The 21,593-nt window shown below is 34.2% G+C and overlaps 1 pseudogene; it reads left to right on the top strand.

Moving 5' to 3' along the window:
- The first annotated feature begins 860 nt into the window (after nt 1–860).
- Nucleotides 861–21,593, top strand: part of LOC135618005 (uncharacterized) — a 43,526-nt pseudogene continuing 22,793 nt past the window's right edge.

Genomic DNA, 21,593 nt, shown 5'->3' with positions numbered 1-21,593 from the left:
AGGGTTTCAAGCGGGCACTATTATACCTAAAAGCCGAAGGGATGTAGATTGCTTGCCTTCACCATCAAATCAAAGAGGCAATAGTATCATACGAAGAAGACGAGCAACCACTAATTGGTAGCTGAACACAGTGCCGATGAGAACACACGGGATGATCGTCAGCGTTTCAATACCATTGATTGATGAGTACAAGCTTATCTAGGTATCTCTGGTTGACATAGGAGACTTGATATGGGGAGACCACACAGATTGTTTTGTTGGAAATCATTTTATTAGTGACTCGGTTCGAGATGATCGGATTGACAGATTGGGATCTTCCTCGTTGTAAGATTCCTCCCTGTGGCTAGGTCATTCAGGTGTTTTCGAACGATCGACGATCCTACTTGGCAGGACGACACTGGAGGTTGTCTGATGTTGTTCCTCCGATACTTAAATTAACAAAAAGAAGAAGACATTTTAAACGAGTAGTTTATTTGTTTTAGGGTAATTATTATGAATGTGACGACTGTTATTATTTTTTTAGCGATTGCACGTGCCCATATTGGCGCGAATGGTACTGAAGGCATCTCGTATATTACATGTCGCTGTAGAGGGTAACGCGGTCAATTCATAGCGATGCCGTTACGCCACGTTGCCTGACAGTGATTCCGTGTTCGTGATGTCGTTATGGAGACGGAGGAGATCGTATTCCGTTAACGGATCGTTTCTAGCAACCCAGGCCTCCCGCTCACCGACTTATGATACTAGACACTCCACCCCTATATATTCTCCTCTGTCCTCCCCATCATATTTCTTGAAACGCTTCGTTTGTTCTCTGTCTTCGGTCTCTTCGAGCTCTGTCGTTGCTTCCGAGTTCTTGAAATTTTCTTTACGGAACTTTGTATGCTCCCTCAAAGAAAGTAGGAATCAGTGCTATGTAGTACGTGAGAGGACCACTCTCAGCCACTCCTTGTCGCCTCTCTGCTTCGTCTCCGAGAAAAGAGGGAGCCGCTTCGGAAGGGTAAAACCTTAATATCATGTGAATTCTTCCTTGATTTCTGGAGATCTTTGTCTATTTTCATGTTTTCTTCGTTTATCTGGTTGCTGATCGTGTATCTGACCAGATTGATCGGGTCCTGTGTCTTCCATTTCGCTATTTTCGAGTCGCTTTAAAGATATCTTCAAGTGTGTTCTCTACTAAATTATGGATCGATGTGATCTTTGATTAAGCAATCCGTTAGACAGATATCTGTTCTTGTTTCCAGATCGGTATCATTCTCGTCTTTTTCGTGTTCATTTTCTGATCGATCTAGCGCTGGGAATCTTGTTTTAGAGACGGATATGGTGGGTATAAGGGTTGGTTGTTTGTCATGAAAACTGTTAGATCAGGCAGATCTGCAATGGTTTTAGGGGTGGCCTTGTTCTATATGCTTGATTTTCTTTACGGACCTTTGTATGCACCCTAAGAAAAAAGAGGAATCACTACCATTTAATATGCGAGAGGACCTCTCTGTCATCCCGTTCTTGCGTTTCTGTCGCCTCTCTCCTTTGTCTCCGAGAAATGAGGGTGCCGCTTCGGAAGGGTAAAACCTTAATCTCATACGAATTCTTCCTTGATTTCTGGAGATCTTTGTCTATTTTCATGTTTTCTTCGTTTATCTGGTTGCTGATCGTGTACCTGAGCGGATCGATTGAGTCCTGTGTCTATCATTTCGTTATTTTCGAGTCGATTTGAAGATATCTGTTCGTTATTTACAAGTGTGTTATCTTATTTTCGTTATTTACAAGTCGATTTGAAGATATCATTTCGTTATTTTCGAGTCGGTTTGAAGATATCTGTTCGTTATTTTCGTTATTTTCGAGTCGATTTGAAGATATATGTTCGTTATTTGAAGATATCTGTTCGTTATTTGAGTCCTGTGTCTATCATTTCGTTATTTACAAGTGTGTTCTCTACTAAATTATGGATCGGTGTGTCTTTGATCAAGCAATCCGTTAGACAGATATCTGTTCTTGGTTTCAGATCGGTATCATTCTCTTCTTTTTCGTTTTTTTTTTATTGATCTAGCGCTGGGAATCTTGTTTTAGAGACGGATATGGTGGGTATAAGCATTGGTTGTTTGTAGTGGAAACCGTTAGATCAGGTAGATCTGCAATGGTTTTAGGGGCGGCCTTGTTCTTGATGCTTGATTTAGTATATTAATCGCATCTGATCTCCTTTTTTATAAGGACTGTAGGCTGTTTCATGGTTCTTGTTTGCAAATTTGGTCCCTGATAGCTTTCGAGGTGGTAGACATCTCAGATTAGCTTGGAGATTTTAGACCTTGGAGCTTGTAGCTTCTCTAATCATGATACGTTTATTGATCTATGACTTGCAGTTTTTTATGTGGCTAAATTTATAGTACATAGACTTGGCACCGATAACACTTTGGTTATTTACTTCTAAAATAAAGTATTGGTTTTGATGTGGAGTAGCATGGTTTATATATATGTTTGCTCTCTTTTATGGAGTTATTTAAACTATTCCATTTATAGAAACCCATGGTAGTAAGGTTTATGATCTATTAAGCTCAAGTTTAATCTGGCATCCTTCCGTTCCAGTTTGTAACATATAATTACGCCTGATCTCATTATTTAGTAGTGGTTTCTCTCACGTGCTGGCTCAATATGCTGGATTTGTACATTAATTTTGGCTATAATGGATCCTGGGGTGAGCGATAGAAGTACTAGTTGCTGATCTGATTTATTAAGACACATACTAGTGGGTGTATTTATAACAGTTTCGGGTTCTGTTTTCACTATATTAAACAATACCTTTTTATTTCCAGCAAATTTAGTAAACAAAATTCATAAGTAGTGTTTTCAATATGGAAAGGTAAGAATCCACTATCTTTTTGCTCAATTAGTTGTCGAGTGTCTAGGGGAAATAAATTGTAACTTTGTTTGTAACACAAGCTTTACTTGTCTTCGTAGTCTCTCTCTCATGCGAGGGGTTGACAAATGATATTTAATATAATTATGTTTAAGCTAGAAGATGACATAGTCTACACAAGATTGACTTCTTAATATAGACAACAATTACTGGGCTTTTCATTGATGCTCAATTTATATTTATGATTGGGATAACAATAATTTGATGCAATAATAATTGTTTCATCTATTAATTTTCAAGATTTTTTCTGATTAAAATGTATAATAAGATCAAAGTTCAGAACAGTTTAGCTGACTTTAAAGCAGCCACAGATGGCCTAAATAGCTATGAAAACCTTGGTTTGATGTTAGATAGTTGTTGGTTCATGCCTTACTCAAAAGCTTGAAATAAAAGTTTACAAAGATTGTGATCTATAAGTCAAAACACCCAAAAGTTTAGTTGCATAAGTTGGAAATATGGTTGTTCTTGTGTCGGCAACCTAACTAGGTTTATAGCTATGAAATTTGGATTGAATTAAAAGATACTCCTCTTTTGGTTCTATTGTAGGATCAAATGACAAGGATGAGCTCTGGTATCTATTAGCATCAATGTCATCATGGAAGGTGGCATTTTTTATTACAATATGCAGTAAGCCAACTCTGTTTTTTGACGGAAGACCTTGTCCTTTCCAAATTGGATTAGTTCTTTCTGAATAATGTCTTTTTAGCTTATCTATATTGAGATATTTTTTGCAAAAGTGTATAATTTGGTAATTTTATTCAAAGTTCATCTTTATGTTCTTTTAGAACTTCACTCATGTTTAATTATGTACAAAATTTGCTGCTATTTTAACTTCGTATCCATAATTTATATTCTTCTTTCTGAATTTTGTCTGTTATTTTTCCAAAATTGTTGTAGGCTACTTTTTAATACTCCGTGAGTCTACAAACCATGTTCTTGTATGCATAGGATACTTCGTATCCTATTCATGTGAGATTTTCAGCAAGAATTTATTGAACATGACATCTAGATCCTTCCTAGAATTATTTTTGTGCATATTTTTTTTGTAGGAAGTAGATCCTATACTAGAAAACTACTTCATCTCATGAATCTGCAATTTAAACCTGCATTTGTCTTATGAACATGATCCTTTATTCTCTTTTCATGTTGGCCAGGTGGACATTTGTGCTGGTTACCATTTATTTTTTGTTATGTCCTTAAACTTTGAACATTTCTCCACTAGGCATTATGATTTATTCTCCTTATTTTATTTCTTATGTGCATAATATTTTAGTCTAGAACATGTGTTTTTTCCTTAACATAGGCATTCCAAGTGCTCTTAAATCAATTTAAAAGATCTTTGCTGAGCACTCACATATGAAACTATACTTACAACTCAGCTCATAAATGAAAGTATAGCTGGTGATCCATCCTCGATGGAGGAGTGTCACTAGCAATCACCAAGGTCACATCTCCAAGAAGCTTGAGGAAGCAACCAATATTTGATTGCTTCCTTAGGGTTTGCTAGGGATGAGTTGAATTTGGAGATGTTTAATCTTTAACCATATGATTTGATGATCTTACAGTACAAATATTTAACCATAGAATTTGGAGATGTTTGATCTTGGCTGGAAGATGCTAAGGCAAAGAAAGGGGGAAGAGGAAAGGGGGATATGTTACCAGCGATAGTGGGTGTGACAATAATTTCTGTAGAGGAGAAAGTGCAGTGGCTTCTGGGAAAGGGAGAAGAGGGAATAAAGAGAGAGGGGGTTACCACCAGAGGACAGGGGTTGTCAGTAGTTGGTTATCGATTGCCAATCGCCAATCACATTACTACTGATTGCAAGGAGAGTTGCAAGGAGGGTAAGCCAATTCCGTTAGGCAAATCATTTCTTATTTAGGTATTCTTAGCTTTAGTGTGTTTAATTTAATATATATAATCATATATAGAAAAAAAATATATAAATTAGAGGCAAAACATGCGTTAAATTTTAATGACAAATGTGAAATTATTATCAATTCAGATATTATTTATCATAATATAATATTTTATCAAAAATTAAAAACTTTTGTGACAACGTTGATACTAATATCATCACTAATATCCAAATTTTAATGATTTAGTGATAAATTATGGTTTGCCATCAAAATTTTATTTAGTGATAACCTTGTCACTAAATTACTTTTTAGTGACAAAACTAAATATTTGTGGCAAAATTTTTGTGGCTGTTGAAATGTTTTCTTGTAGTGTTCTTGAGCATTAGCTTGGACTTCTTGAGCTTACTAGCTCGGCTTCTTGAGGCTTCTCTTACTATCACCTCTCTAATTTCCCTCCCTTCTTACCCCTTTCCTTGTAGTTGTAGAGGGGTAAAACTCCTTACTAAAGAAGGACTAGAGTCCAACTCTTAGTCCCCACAAAGGAATCCTAGATTCTCAATTAGAGTCTAACTCAAGTAGGGACTCCTAATCTATCTTCTCAACTTGAGTCAAACTCAAATTGAGCTTGGGCTTACGTCTTTGGGCTGGTCGAACTTGGAGTTGAGCTGGTTTCATTGTCCCTAATCATGGCTCCCCCCATTTGGAGTTGAATCTGAAATTGAAGATAGGGAAACTCTAGTTCACTGGCTTCTTTTGTGAACCACTTTACTGAATCAGATTCTACCCTTTGTGTCCTACTCGATTATTTTGGCGTCTCGTCTCATGGTAGTAACCTTCTTTTCAACAATGTTGTATTCGTCTAAAGCCTTCTCTTGGTCGATCACTAAGTCATACATCAAAGGCCGCATCAATGTCTCAAACGCATTTAGGTTCTCTGTACACCTCTATGTATAGAGGCAACTCGAGTTGGTAATTGTTGTCAATAATCCGCTTTAAGACTTTGAATGGTCCATATCGAATGGGCTTCATCTTTCAGTCATTCCTTCCCTAAGTGCAACCAATCAAGGTCACCTTCTTGGAATTGGCCCTCAACACGATGTTAATCATCTCTCTCTTTCCTTTTTGATAATCCCATTAAAGATGTTCTCTACACCGATTGAATATGCTTGAAAAATTTTTAGGCTTGTAGCGATGTGTTGCTTTCTTTAGAGGTTTGTGATGTTGAATTAATCGTAAACCACAAATCAAAAGGGATTTGAGGGTAAATGCCTAAGCATACCTCTAACGGTGATTTGGTCAGGGAGTTGTGCACCACTCAATTAAATGTGAATTTCAAGCATGGCATCCACTTCAGATGTCGATCTTGTTGCAGTTTAGACTGTGTTTGCAAGTATTGAAGTGGGTGATGAACAGTGTAGATTATCAATGTAGAAAATTTTATACTCACAATACTTGATGACTTAGTGATGCATAAGTAACTCTTTGTCATACATGAAGAGGAAGACAAAGGAGGACGAGGAGGAAGGAGAGAAAAAAAAGTAAAGAGTAAGGAAGAAGAGGAGGGAGGAAGCTGTGAGATAAGACCAAATCACTGTTAGATAAGAGTTGGAATTGAAGAAGCAACTACAAGAACTGTTAGATAAGAGTTTCATTCAATCTAATGTTTATCATGGGATGCTTCGATGTTATTAGTTAAGAAAACGAATGAACCATTGAGGTCTTACATCGATTATGTTTAGTTGAATCAAGTGCAAATTAAGAATAAGTATCCTCTATCCATAATTAATGATTGATTTGATTGATTTTATAGTGCACATGTCTTTTCGAAGATTGATAATTCAGCCACTCTTGGACCACTGTATAATTATATTCGTTGATGATATATTACTGAATGCGAGGGGTAACCAAGTGCATAAAGAACATTTGAGAAATATATTGTCAATACTAAGAGAAAAAAAGTTATCTGCAAAGTCCATCAAATGTGATTTTTTGTTGAACGAAGTTATCTTCTTAGGATCTGATTTCAGCGAAAGGTATCTCTGTTGGTCCAAAGAAAGTGGAAGTGACAGTTTAATGGGAAAAATCAATGACTATGATAGAACTTAGTAGTTTCTTAGGCATGGCAGGTTATTGTTGCTATCTTGTATTTGTAAAAGATTATTCAAAACAAGAAATTAATTTAAGTAAAACAACTGTGTTCAGAGAGTTCCCTATTTTATTCTTGGATGACTTGCTCGGATTACCTCTAAATGGAGTAGGTGAATTTGCTATTGATATCGCCCCGTGGACAACCCCAATATCTAAGCCTCCGTAAAGTGTGCCACCTCTCAAGTTTGTGGAATTGAAGAAGCAAATACAAGATCTATTAGATAAGAGTTTAATTCGGTCTAATGTTTCATCATGCGATTAACCATTGATGTTGTTAGTTAGGAAAATGGATTAACCATTGAGGTCTTGTATCGATTATAGATAGTTGAATCAGGTGCACATTAAGATAAGTAACCTCTTCCCAAAATTGATGATTGATTTGATTTATTGTATTTTGCACATATCTTTTCGAAGATTGATATGAGATTTGGTTACTATTAATTGAAGACTATGAAAGAGGATACTTCAAATATAGCTTTTAGAACTTGATATGGTCGATGCGAATTCATAATAATACCATTCAGCTTGACAAATGCCCTTGGAGCTTTTATGTATCTAATTGATAGGATATTTCAGTCACTCTTGGACCACTATATAATTGTATTCGTTGATGATATATTACTATATGCGAGGGGTAACCAGGTGCATAAAAATACTTAAGAAATATATTGTCAATACTAAGAGAAAAAATTTATCTACAAAGTCCATCAATTATGAATTTTTGTTGAACGAAGTTGTCTTCTTGGGCCATGTGATTTCAGTGAAAGGTATCTCTATTGATCCAACGAAAGTGGAAGTGGTAGTTTAATGGGAAATATCAATGACTATAATAGAACTTAGAAGTTTCATGGGCATCGCAGGTTATTGTTGCTATCTTGTATTTGTAAAAGATTATTCAGATTAAGAAACTAATTTAAGTAAAACTCCTGTGTTCAGAGAGATCCTTATTTTATTCTCGGATGACTTACTTGGATTATCTCTAAATGGAGTAGTTGAATTTATTATTGATTTCGCCCCGGGGATAACCCCAATATCTAAGCCTCCCTATAGAGTGGCACCAATCAAACTTATGGAATTGAAGAAACAAATACAAGAACTGTTAGATAAGAGTTTCATTCAATCTAATGTTTATCATGGGATGCTCCGATGTTATTAGTAAAGACATCTGGATTACTAAGATATTTGATTCATTTGATGTGTAAGATTATATTGAGGTTTAGTAAAGACATCTGGTCCTCTTGAGGAATGAAGTAGGAAAGGTAGTGAAGTCGAATTTTTAAATTTTCGAGGATTGCTTTTTGAGATTTGGGATAGAGTGTGTGTTCGAACTGACCCAAATTATGATTTGAATATTATGATAAAAGGGCATGACTTAATGATATTGATGGCCTCTATCTATGTGCAATCTGATCTCTTTCAACAAATTTAGAAACGGCAACTAAGAGATACACATTTAATCTACTTGAGGAATGAACTAGAAAAGGGATTGAAGTCGAATTTTTAAATTTTGGACGATGGCCTTTTGTGTTTTGGGATAGAGTTTGTGTTCTAAATGACCCAATTATCAATAACCAAATCCTGAAGCAAGGTCATAATTCAAAATATGTGATAATTTGGGTTAGATTGTTGATTACATTTTAATTTTATGGATTTTCAGACAAGGTCACACTTCTTGTATATGATAATTTGGGGGGCGTGACAAATGTGGTATCGGAGCATGATTTAAGGATTACTACGATATTTGATTCACTTGTTGTGCAAACTTATATTGAGGTTTAGTAAATTATATAGAGATCGATGAAATTTATATTCGATATCTTCTAAGAATCTAGGATGACATCGACATTTGGTCTTCTTGCTTATGAATTGTGGATTATGGGTATGAATTATGACTTGAACGATTTTTGGTGTCCTCAAATTTAGTTTAGATTTTGTATTAGATTGTTGATTAAATTTTGAAATTATGGATTTTAAGACGGGGTCATACCTCCTAAATGTGATAATTCGGGAGGCGTGACAGAGGTGGTATCAGAACATTATTCGAGGATCACTGTAAGATATTTGATACATTTGACATGCCAAATTATATTGCGATTTAGTAAATTAAATAGAGAGCGAAGAAAATTTTCTTTGATATCTTTTAGGAATCTAGGATGCCAAGGACATCTGGTCCTCTCGAGGAATGAAGTAGTCAAGGTAGTGAAGTCGAACATTTAAATTTTAGAAGATGGCTTATTGCGATTTGGGATAGAGTGTGTGTTCCAAATGACCCAAATTTTGATTTGAATATTGAGAGAAAAGGGCATGACTCAATGATATTGATGGCTCTATCTATGTGCAATCTGATCTCATTCAACAAATTTCGAAAGGGCAACTATGAGATCCACATATAATCTACTTGAGGAATGAATTAGAAAATGGTTTTAAGTCGAATTTTCAAATTTTGGAGAATTGCCTTTGGAGTTTTGGAATAGAGTATGTGTTCTAACTGACCCAATTATCAATAACTAAATCTTGAAGCAAGGTAATAATTCAAAGTATGTGATAATCCGGATTAGATTGTAGATTACATTTTAATTTTTTGGATTTTAAGACAAGGTCGCACCTCTTGTTTGTGATAATTTGGGGGGCGTGACAAAGGTGGTATCGGAGCATGATTTAAGGATTACAAAGATATTTGATTCATTTGATGTGCAAGATTATATTGAGGTTTAGTAAAGACATCTGGTCCTCTTGAGGAATGAAGTAGAAAGGTAGTAAGGTCGAATTTTTAAATTTTCGAGGATGGCTTTTTGAGATTTGGGATAGAGTGTGTGTTCGAACTGACCCAAATTATGATTTGAATATTATGATAAAAGGGCATGAGTTAATGATATTGATGGCCTCTATCTATGTGCAATCTGATCTCTTTCAACAAATTTAGAAACGACAACTAAGAGATACACATTTAATCTACTTGAGGAATGAACTAGAAAAGGGATTGAAGTCGAATTTTTAAATTTTGGACGATGGCCTTTTGTGTTTTGGGATAGAGTTTGTGTTCTAAATGACCCAATTATCAATAACCAAATCGTGAAGCAAGGTCATAATTCAAAGTATGTGATAATTTAGATTAGATTGTTGATTACATTTTAATTTTATGGATTTTCAGACAAGGTCACACCTCTTGTATATGATAATTTGGGGGGCGTGACAAAGGTGGTATCGGAGCATGATTTAAGGATTACTACGATATTTGATTCACTTGTTGTGTAAACTTATATTGAGGTTTAGTAAATTATATAGAGATCGATGAAATTTATATTCGATGTCTTCTAAGAATCTAGGATGACATCGACATTTGGTCTTCTTGCTTATGAATTGTGGATTATGGGTGTGAATTATGACTTGAACGATTTTTGGTGTCCTCAAATTTAGTTTGGATTTTGTATTAGATTGTTGATTAAATTTTAATATTATGGATTTTAAGACGGGGTCACACCTCCTAAATGTGATAATTCGGGGGGCGGGACAGATGTGGTATCAGAACATTATTCGAGGATCACTATATGATATTTGATACATTTGACGTGCCAAATTACATTGCGATTTAGTAAATTAAATAGAGAGCGAAGAAAATTTTCTTTGATATCTTTTAGGAATCTAGGATGCCAAGGACATCTGGTCCAATCGAGGAATGAAGTAGTAAAGGTAGTGAAGTCGAATTTTTAAATTTTAGATGATGGCTTATTGCGATTTGGGATAGAGTGTGTGTTCGAAATGACCCAAATTTTGATTTGAATATTATGATAAAAGGGCATGACTCAATGATATTGATGGCTCTATCTATGTGCAATCTGATCTCATTCAACAAATTTCGAATCCACATATAACTACTTGAGGAATGAATTAGAAAAGGGATTTAAGTCGAATTTTCAAATTTTGGAGGATTGCCTTTGGAGTTTTGGAATAGAGTATGTGTTCTAACTGACCCGATTATCAATAACCAAATCCTGAAGCAAGGTAATAATTCAAAGTATGTGATAATCCGGATTAGATTGTTGATTACATTTTAATTTTTTGGATTTTAAGACAATGTCGCACCTTTTGTATGTGATAATTTGGGGGAGTGACAAAGGTGGTATCGGAGCATGATTTAAGGATTACTAAGATATTTGATTCATTTGTTGTGCAAGATTATATTGAGGTTTAGTAAAGACATCTGGTCCTCTTGAGGAATGAAGTCGGAAAGGTAGTGAAGTCGAATTTTTAAATTTTCGAGGATGGCTTTTTGAGATTTGGGATAGAGTGTGTGTTCGAACTGACCCAAATTATGATTTGAATATTATGATAAAAGGGCATGACTTAATGATATTGATGGCCTCTATCTATGTGCAATCTGATCTCTTTCAACAAATTTAGAAACGGCAACTAAGAGATACACATTTAATCTACTTGAGGAATGAACTAGAAAAGGGATTGAAGTCGAATTTTTAAATTTTGGACGATGGCCTTTTGTGTTTTGGGATAGAGTTTGTGTTCTAAATGACCCAATTATCAATAACCAAATCCTGAAGCAAGGTCATAATTCAATGTATGTGATAATTTGGATTAGATTGTTGATTACATTTTAATTTTATGGATTTTCAGACAAGGTCACACCTCTTGTATATGATAATTTGGGGGGTGTGACAAAGGTGGTATCGGAGCATGATTTAAGGATTACTACGATATTTGATTCACTTGTTGTGCAAACTTATATTGAGGTTTAGTAAATTATATAGAAATCGATGAAATTTATATTCGATGTCTTCTAAGAATCTAGGATGACATCGACATTTGGTCTTCTTGCTTATGAATTGTGGATTATGGGTGTGAATTATGACTTGAACGATTTTTGGTGTCCTCAAATTTAGTTTGGATTTTGTATTAGATTGTTGATTAAATTTTAATATTATGGATTTTAAGACGGGGTCAGACCTCCTAAATGTGATAATTCGGGGGGCGGGACAGATGTGGTATCAGAACATTATTCGAGGATCACTATATGATATTTGATACATTTGACGTGCCAAATTACATTGCGATTTAGTAAATTAAATAGAGAGCGAAGAAAATTTTCTTTGATATCTTTGAGGAATCTAGGATGCCAAGGACATCTGGTCCTCTCGAGGAATGAAGTAGTAAAGGTAGTGAAGTCGAATTTTTAAATTTTAGAAGATGGCTTATTGCGATTTGGGATAGAGTGTGTGTTCGAAATGACCCAAATTTTGATTTGAATATTGAGAGAGAAGGGCATGACTCAATGATATTGATGGCTCTATCTATGTGCAATCTGATCTGATTCAACAAATTTCGAAAAGGCAACTATGAGATCGACATATAATCTAGAATGAATTAGAAAAGAGATTTAAGTCGAATTTTCAAATTTTGGAGGATGGCTTTTGTTGTTTTGGAATAGAGTATGTGTTCTAACTGACCCGATTATCAATAACCAAATCCTGAAGCAAGGTAATAATTCAAAGTATGTGATAATCCTAATTAGATTGTTGATTACATTTTAATTTTTTGGATTTGAAGACAAGGGCGCACCTCTTGTATATGATAATTTGAGGGGCGTGACAAAGGTGGTATCGGAGCATTATTTAAGGATCACTAAGATATTTGATTCATTTGATGTACAAGATTATATTGAGGTTTAGTAAAGACATCTGGTCCTGTTGAGGAATGAAGTAGGAAAGGTAGTGAAGTCGAATTTTTAAATATTCGAGGATGGCTTTTTGAGATTTGGGATAGAGTGTGTGTTCGAACTGACCCAAATTATGATTTGAATATTATGATAAAAGGGCATGACTTAATGATATTGATGGCCTCTATCTATATGCAATCTGATCTCTTTCAACAAATTTAGAAACGACAACTAAGAGATACACATTTAATCTACTTGAGGAATGAACTAGAAAAGGGATTGAAGTCGAATTTTTAAATTTTGGACGATGGCCTTTTGTGTTTTGGGATAGAGTTTGTGTTCTAAATGACCCAATTATCAATAACCAAATCCTGAAGCAAGGTCATAATTCAAAGTATGTGATAATTTGGATTAGATTGTTGATTACATTTTAATTTTATGGATTTTCAGACAAGGTCATACCTCTTGTATATGATAATTGGGGGGCGTGACAAAGGTGGTATTGGAGCATGATTTAAGGATTACTACGATATTTGATTCACTTGTTGTGCAAACTTATATTGAGGTTTAGTAAAGACATCTGGTCATGTTGAGGAATGAAGTAGGAAAGGTAGTGAAGTCGAATTTTTAAATTTTCGAGGATGGCTTTTTGAGATTTGGGATAGAGTGTGTGTTCGAACTGACCCAAATTATGATTTGAATATTATGATAAAAGGGCATGACTTAATGATATTGATGGCCTCTATCTATATGCAATCTGATCTCTTTCAACAAATTTAGAAACGACAACTAAGAGATACACATTTAATCTACTTGAGGAATGAACTAGAAAAGGGATTGAAGTCGAATTTTTAAATTTTGGACGATGGCCTTTTGTGTTTTGGGATAGAGTTTGTGTTCTAAATGACCCAATTATCAATAACCAAATCGTGAAGCAAGGTCATAATTCAAAGTATGTGATAATTTAGATTAGATTGTTGATTACATTTTAATTTTATGGATTTTCAGACAAGGTCACACCTCTTGTATATGATAATTTGGGGGGCGTGACAAAGGTGGTATCGGAGCATGATTTAAGGATTACTACGATATTTGATTCACTTGTTGTGTAAACTTATATTGAGGTTTAGTAAATTATATAGAGATCGATGAAATTTATATTCGATGTCTTCTAAGAATCTAGGATGACATCGACATTTGGTCTTCTTGCTTATGAATTGTGGATTATGGGTGTGAATTATGACTTGAACGATTTTTGGTGTCCTCAAATTTAGTTTGGATTTTGTATTAGATTGTTGATTAAATTTTAATATTATGGATTTTAAGACGGGGTCACACCTCCTAAATGTGATAATTCGGGGGGCGGGACAGATGTGGTATCAGAACATTATTCGAGGATCACTATATGATATTTGATACATTTGACGTGCCAAATTACATTGCGATTTAGTAAATTAAATAGAGAGCGAAGAAAATTTTCTTTGATATCTTTTAGGAATCTAGGATGCCAAGGACATCTGGTCCAATCGAGGAATGAAGTAGTAAAGGTAGTGAAGTCGAATTTTTAAATTTTAGATGATGGCTTATTGCGATTTGGGATAGAGTGTGTGTTCGAAATGACCCAAATTTTGATTTGAATATTATGATAAAAGGGCATGACTCAATGATATTGATGGCTCTATCTATGTGCAATCTGATCTCATTCAACAAATTTCGAATCCACATATAACTACTTGAGGAATGAATTAGAAAAGGGATTTAAGTCGAATTTTCAAATTTTGGAGGATTGCCTTTGGAGTTTTGGAATAGAGTATGTGTTCTAACTGACCCGATTATCAATAACCAAATCCTGAAGCAAGGTAATAATTCAAAGTATGTGATAATCCGGATTAGATTGTTGATTACATTTTAATTTTTTGGATTTTAAGACAATGTCGCACCTTTTGTATGTGATAATTTGGGGGAGTGACAAAGGTGGTATCGGAGCATGATTTAAGGATTACTAAGATATTTGATTCATTTGTTGTGCAAGATTATATTGAGGTTTAGTAAAGACATCTGGTCCTCTTGAGGAATGAAGTCGGAAAGGTAGTGAAGTCGAATTTTTAAATTTTCGAGGATGGCTTTTTGAGATTTGGGATAGAGTGTGTGTTCGAACTGACCCAAATTATGATTTGAATATTATGATAAAAGGGCATGACTTAATGATATTGATGGCCTCTATCTATGTGCAATCTGATCTCTTTCAACAAATTTAGAAACGGCAACTAAGAGATACACATTTAATCTACTTGAGGAATGAACTAGAAAAGGGATTGAAGTCGAATTTTTAAATTTTGGACGATGGCCTTTTGTGTTTTGGGATAGAGTTTGTGTTCTAAATGACCCAATTATCAATAACCAAATCCTGAAGCAAGGTCATAATTCAATGTATGTCATAATTTGGATTAGATTGTTGATTACATTTTAATTTTATGGATTTTCAGACAAGGTCACACCTCTTGTATATGATAATTTGGGGGGTGTGACAAAGGTGGTATCGGAGCATGATTTAAGGATTACTACGATATTTGATTCACTTGTTGTGCAAACTTATATTGAGGTTTTGTAAATTATATAGAGATCGATGAAATTTATATTCGATGTCTTCTAAGAATCTATGATGACATCGACATTTGGTCTTCTTGCTTATGAATTGTGGATTATGGGTGTGAATTATGACTTGAACGATTTTTGGTGTCCTCAAATTTAGTTTGGTTTTTGTATTAGATTGTTGATTAAATTTTAATATTATGAATTTTAAGACGGGGTCACACCTCCTAAATGTGATAATTCGGCGGGCGTGACAGAGGTGGTATCAGAACATTATTCGAGGATCACTGTAAGATATTTGATACATTTGACGTGCCAAATTATATTGCGATTTAGTAAATTAAATAGAGAGCGAAGAAAATTTTCTTTGATATCTTTTAGGAATCTAGGATGCCAAGGACATCTGGTCCTCTCGAGGAATGAAGTAGTAAAGGTAGTGAAGTCGAATTTTTAAATTTTAGAAGATGGCTTATTGCGATTTGGGATAGAATGTGTGTTCGAAATGACCCAAATTTTGATTTGAATATTGAGAGAAAAGGTCATGACTGAATGATATTGATAGCTCTATCTATGTGCAATCTGATCTCATTGAACAAATTTCGAAAGGGCAACTATGAGATCCACATATAATCTACTTGAGGAATGAATTAGAAAAGGGATTTAAGTCGAATTTTCAAATTTTGGAGGATGGCGTTTGGAATTTTGGAATAGAGTATGTGTTCTAACTGACCCGATTATCAATAACCAAATCCTGAAGCAAGGTAATAATTCAAAGTATGTGATAATCCTGATTAGATTGTTGATTACATTTTAATTTTTTGGATTTTAAGACAAGGTCGCACCTCTTGTGTGATAATTTGAGGGGCGTGACAAAGGTGGTATCGGAGCATGATTTAAGGATCACTAAGATATTTGATTCATTTGATGTATAAGATTATATTGAGGTTTAGTAAAGACATCTGGTCCTGTTGAGGAATGAAGTAGGAAAGGTAGTGAAGTCGAATTTTTAAATTTTCGAGGATGGCTTTTTGAGATTTGGGATAGAGTGTGTGTTCGAACTGACCCAAATTATGATTTGAATATTATGATAAAAGGGCATGACTTAATGATATTGATGGCCTCTATCTATATGCAATCTGATCTCTTTCAACAAATTTAGAAACGACAACTAAGAGATACACATTTAATCTACTTGAGGAATGAACTAGAAAAGGGATTGAAGTCGAATTTTTAAATTTTGGACGATGGCCTTTTGTGTTTTGGGATAGAGTTTGTGTTCTAAATGACCCAATTATCAATAACCAAATCCTGAAGCAAGGTCATAATTCAAAGTATGTGATAATTTGGATTAGATTGTTGATTACATTTTAATTTTATGGATTTTCAGACAAGGTCATACCTCTTGTATATGATAATTTGGGGGCGTGACAAAGGTGGTATCGGAGCATGATTTAAGGATTACTACGATATTTGATTCACTTGTTGTGCAAACTTATATTGAGGTTTAGTAAATTATTAGAGATCGATGAAATTTATATTCGATGTCTTCTAAGAATCTAGGATGACATCGACATTTGGTCTTCTTGCTTATGAATTGTGGATTATGGGTGCGAATTATGACTTGAACGATTTTTGGTGTCCTCAAATTTAGTTTGGATTTTATATTAGATTGTTGATTAAATTTTAATATTATGGATTTTAAGACGGGGTCACACCTCCTAAATGTGATAATTCGGGGGGCGTGACAGATGTGGTATCAGAACATTATTCGAGGATCATTATATGATATTTGATACATTTGACGTGCCAAATTATATTGCGATTTAGTAAATTAAATAGAGAGCGAAGAAAATTTTCTTTGATATCTTTTAGGAATCTAGGATGCCAAGGACATCTGGTCCTCTCGAGGAATGAAGTAGTCAAGGTAGTGAAGTCGAATTTTTAAATTTTAGAAGATGGCTTATTGCGATTTGGGATAGAGTGTGTGTTCGAAATGACCCAAATTTTGATTTGAATATTGAGAGAAAAGGGCATGACTTAATGATATTGATGGCTCTATCTATGTGCAATCTGATCTCATTCAACAAATTTCGAATCCACATATAATCTACTTGAGGAATGAATTAGAAAAGGGATTTAAGTCGAATTTTCAAATTTTGGAGGATTGCCTTTGGAGTTTTGGAATAGAGTATATGTTCTAACTGACCCGATTATAAATAACCAAATCCTGAAGCAAGGTAATAATTCAAAGTATGTGATAATCCGGATTAGATTGTTGATTACATTTTAATTTTTTGGATTTTAAGATAAGGTCGCACCTCTTGTATGTGATAATTTGGGGGGCGTGACAAAGGTTGTATCGGAGCATGATTTAAGGATCACTAAGATATTTGATTCATTTGATGTGCAAGATTATATTGAGGTTTAGTAAAAACATCTGGTCCTCTTGAGGAATGAAGTAGGAAAGGTAGTGAAATCGAATTTTTAAATTTTCGAGGATGGCTTTTTGAGATTTGGGATAGAGTGTGTGTTCGAACTGACCCAAATTATGATTTGAATATTATGATAAAAGGGCATGACTTAATGATATTGATGGCCTCTATCTATGTGCAATCTGATCTTATTCAACAAATTTAGAAACGGCAACTAAGAGATACACATTTAATCTACTTGAGGAATAAACTAGAAAAGGGATTGAAGTCAAATTTTTGAAATTTTGGACGATGGCCTTTTGTGTTTTGGGATAGAGTTTGTGTTCTAAATGACCCAATTATCAATAACCAAATCCTGAAGCAAGGTCATAATTCAAAGTATGTGATAATTTGGATTATATTGTTGATTACATTTTAATTTTATGGATTTTCAGACAAGGTCACACCTCTTGTATATGATAATTTGGGGGGCGTGACAAAGGTGGTATCGGAGCATGATTTAAGGATTACTACGATATTTGATTCACTTGTTGTGTAAACTTATATTGAGGTTTTGTAAATTATATAGAGATCGATGAAATTTATATTCGATGTCTTCTAAGAATCTATGATGACATCGACATTTGGTCTTCTTGCTTATGAATTGTGGATTATGGGTGTGAATTATGACTTGAACGATTTTTGGTGTCCTCAAATTTAGTTTGGTTTTTGTATTAGATTGTTGATTAAATTTTAATATTATGAATTTTAAGACGGGGTCACACCTCCTAAATGTGATAATTCGGCGGGCGTGACAGAGGTGGTATCAGAACATTATTCGAGGATCACTGTAAGATATTTGATACATTTGACGTGCCAAATTATATTGCGATTTAGTAAATTAAATAGAGAGCGAAGAAAATTTTCTTTGATATCTTTTAGGAATCTAGGATGCCAAGGACATCTGGTCCTCTCGAGGAATGAAGTAGTAAAGGTAGTGAAGTCGAATTTTTAAATTTTAGAAGATGGCTTATTGCGATTTGGGATAGAATGTGTGTTCGAAATGACCCAAATTTTGATTTGAATATTGAGAGAAAAGGTCATGACTGAATGATATTGATAGCTCTATCTATGTGCAATCTGATCTCATTGAACAAATTTCGAAAGGGCAACTATGAGATCCACATATAATCTACTTGAGGAATGAATTAGAAAAGGGATTTAAGTCGAATTTTCAAATTTTGGAGGATGGCGTTTGGAATTTTGGAATAGAGTATGTGTTCTAACTGACCCGATTATCAATAACCAAATCCTGAAGCAAGGTAATAATTCAAAGTATGTGATAATCCTGATTAGATTGTTGATTACATTTTAATTTTTTGGATTTTAAGACAAGGTCGCACCTCTTGTGTGATAATTTGAGGGGCGTGACAAAGGTGGTATCGGAGCATGATTTAAGGATCACTAAGATATTTGATTCATTTGATGTATAAGATTATATTGAGGTTTAGTAAAGACATCTGGTCCTGTTGAGGAATGAAGTAGGAAAGGTAGTGAAGTCGAATTTTTAAATTTTCGAGGATGGCTTTTTGAGATTTGGGATAGAGTGTGTGTTCGAACTGACCCAAATTATGATTTGAATATTATGATAAAAGGGCATGACTTAATGATATTGATGGCCTCTATCTATATGCAATCTGATCTCTTTCAACAAATTTAGAAACGACAACTAAGAGATACACATTTAATCTACTTGAGGAATGAACTAGAAAAGGGATTGAAGTCGAATTTTTAAATTTTGGACGATGGCCTTTTGTGTTTTGGGATAGAGTTTGTGTTCTAAATGACCCAATTATCAATAACCAAATCCTGAAGCAAGGTCATAATTCAAAGTATGTGATAATTTGGATTAGATTGTTGATTACATTTTAATTTTATGGATTTTCAGACAAGGTCATACCTCTTGTATATGATAATTTGGGGGCGTGACAAAGGTGGTATCGGAGCATGATTTAAGGATTACTACGATATTTGATTCACTTGTTGTGCAAACTTATATTGAGGTTTAGTAAATTATTAGAGATCGATGAAATTTATATTCGATGTCTTCTAAGAATCTAGGATGACATCGACATTTGGTCTTCTTGCTTATGAATTGTGGATTATGGGTGCGAATTATGACTTGAACGATTTTTGGTGTCCTCAAATTTAGTTTGGATTTTATATTAGATTGTTGATTAAATTTTAATATTATGGATTTTAAGACGGGGTCACACCTCCTAAATGTGATAATTCGGGGGGCGTGACAGATGTGGTATCAGAACATTATTCGAGGATCATTGTATGATATTTGATACATTTGACGTGCCAAATTATATTGCGATTTAGTAAATTAAATAGAGAGCGAAGAAAATTTTCTTTGATATCTTTTAGGAATCTAGGATGCCAAGGACATCTGGTCCTCTCGAGGAATGAAGTAGTCAAGGTAGTGAAGTCGAATTTTTAAATTTTAGAAGATGGCTTATTGCGATTTGGGATAGAGTGTGTGTTCGAAATGACCCAAATTTTGATTTGAATATTGAGAGAAAAGGGCATGACTTAATGATATTGATGGCTCTATCTATGTGCAATCTGATCTCATTCAACAAATTTCGAATCCACATATAATCTACTTGAGGAATGAATTAGAAAAGGGATTTAAGTCGAATTTTCAAATTTTGGAGGATGGCCTTTGGAGTTTTGGAATAGAGTATGTGTTCTAACTGACCCGATTATCAATAACCAAATCCTGAAGCAAGGTAATAATTCAAAGTATGTGATAATCCGGATTAGATTGTTGATTACATTTTAATTTGTTGATTACATTTTAATTTTTTGTCAGTTGCTAAGCTTTTTTAAGCCTACTCCGTTGCTATATAAATCTTTCGGGTCAACTTGTCACTCTCTGATATGTTTGTATTGAGCTGAGGCTGTAGGGAGCTATTCAGAATTGTAGGTAAATCTTATTGGTTGATATATTGTGGTTATTGTTGTATAAGCATATTTTGTATGTAACGAAGTGTTGTCGATGAACCTGAATGAATATAGCGTATAAAAGGTGTTAAAAGATCTCTTTTATTTGGAATTTTGGAATCTTAAGTTTAGTTTACAATGATATGAACTGGTGGTAATTGGTTGGATTTCTGAGTGTATAAATTGTTTAGCTTGTGGATTTATAAGTGTTGTTAATGTTTTGTTAAGTTGGCTTGGATTTTCATAAATCTGAATTATCGAATGATGTGCTATATGATTATAAACTGCATAGGTTTTATTGATGTAAATTTGACTCAATGTTTCTCAGTGTCCCCAAATGTTAGTTTGGATCTTGAATTGATTTGTGATGAAAAATTTTAATATTATCGATTTGGGAGAATTAATTTGTTTGCAAAATAGAAGCAAAATAAATGTTACAGACTTCCACTAGGATCATGATAGGTTACAGATTTAAGTTCCAATTGAATATGAAAGAGGAATTGATGCAAAAACCTCAGTTCGGGTCCCACATTGTGTTATCGTTAGAGAAATTTAGTGATCAATAGTTCTTACTATATCTTAGATTCATAGATCATTTATAATTTTGTTGGACCTATCACACTTTCTTCTTTACAGAAATTTTATGAAAATTCAAGCTCCAAAATTAAACCACATTTTATTGGAAGAATATTTTACCAGTGTTATCGTTCAAAAAGGTATATTAGCTTATTGTTGTAGCCTGTAGGTGAAAATAATACTAGATCATTTGTTTTTTGGAAAGCTTGTATTGTAGATTTGAGGTAGCTACTTTTGCTTTTCCTCTCTTGTTGCACTTTTTGTGTGAGAATTCTGACATTTGAATGCTTATATCCAGTCATCAGGATACTTGTGTAAAGATCCTTTGCTTATGCTAGGTTCATCTCTGCTGTAGTTATTACAATAGATGCATCATGCATTTTCTTAAGAATTAAGATTATGATTTAGTGACTTCTAC

The sequence above is a fragment of the Musa acuminata genome, chromosome BXJ2-7, assembly GCF_036884655.1.
Source record: "Musa acuminata AAA Group cultivar baxijiao chromosome BXJ2-7, Cavendish_Baxijiao_AAA, whole genome shotgun sequence".
Taxonomy (NCBI): domain Eukaryota; kingdom Viridiplantae; phylum Streptophyta; class Magnoliopsida; order Zingiberales; family Musaceae; genus Musa; species Musa acuminata.
Note: the sequence above shows the minus strand (reverse complement) of the source record. Positions and strands in the feature narration are given on the sequence as shown.